Below are 880 nucleotides of genomic sequence, written 5' to 3' on the forward strand. Positions count from 1 at the left end.
GTATCTCACCTCCATCATTACCCACGCAGTCTATGATAACACAAACTCCTCTGGGATTGCTGTTAAATTTGTACCAGTTAAGCTGACTCTGAAATGCAAAGGAGCAAACAAAACAGTTTAATAAATGCACTTTTTTTTAATCAAACACAAGCTCCAATAATGAGTGCAAACCTTACCTGACAGCTCTGCTGTACATGTACAGGCACTGGTCTGTTTTCTGTCACTGGTGACAAAGAGTAATGCAGTCATATGAATATCAAAATTAAATACAATGAGTGGCCTGGGGCTTTCCAACTGTTGTGGCTGGGTAGCTCAGGTAAGTCCCATGTGAAATAATATCTGTTCCATTGGTTTAAGGGGTATTTTGACTAACTGTCTCTGGGGAGTACATATTTTTGAAGTTGCTACAATTTGCTAACATGAAGCTTATCTTACCCGTATGGAGGGACTGTCCTCGTCTTGTTTGCGGAAAAGAATGGGAACTACTAGGAGTAGGAGGGGGTGGACACTGAAGAGAAGAGGTTTTTCAGAGGTATTAGTTTTATGAGAGAGGAAAATGATAATAAATGTTAATTTTTCTACAGTGTCATACTCACAGGAGCTCTGCACCTTTGCTGTTGGGACAAATGCTGTTCAGGAGTTGCAACTGTAAAAGGTATACACGGACAGAAATGAGTAAATACAAGTAATGAGGATGATTTAAAGCACTTTGCCATTACTTTTCTAATCTTATTTGTTAAAATAAATAAAGTTCTTACATTGTACATGTGAGGTTACTTGGTCATTATTTAATCCTATGTTTCCTGTGCTAAGTGGCATTGTAATCTAAATACCACTACTGTATTTTTTGTATTCTAACCAAATATATAGATGTTGGTTT

General features: G+C 37.4%; 1 long non-coding RNA gene across 1 annotated transcript; it reads right to left on the reverse strand.

Moving 5' to 3' along the window:
* Nucleotides 1-7: 7 nt before the first annotated feature.
* On the reverse strand, nucleotides 8-874 carry LOC111664884 (uncharacterized). The gene is made up of 4 exons (XR_002761461.2): nucleotides 597-874; nucleotides 436-508; nucleotides 177-223; nucleotides 8-88 (listed from the first exon to the last, which is right to left on the reverse strand). It is a non-coding gene; the product is annotated as an uncharacterized LOC111664884 (long non-coding RNA).
* Nucleotides 875-880: the final 6 nt, after the last annotated feature.

Source organism: Seriola lalandi, unplaced genomic scaffold, assembly GCF_002814215.2.
Source record: "Seriola lalandi dorsalis isolate HSWRI2012SDOR001 ecotype SW California unplaced genomic scaffold, Sedor1 jcf7180002001863, whole genome shotgun sequence".
NCBI lineage: Eukaryota > Metazoa > Chordata > Actinopteri > Carangiformes > Carangidae > Seriola > Seriola lalandi.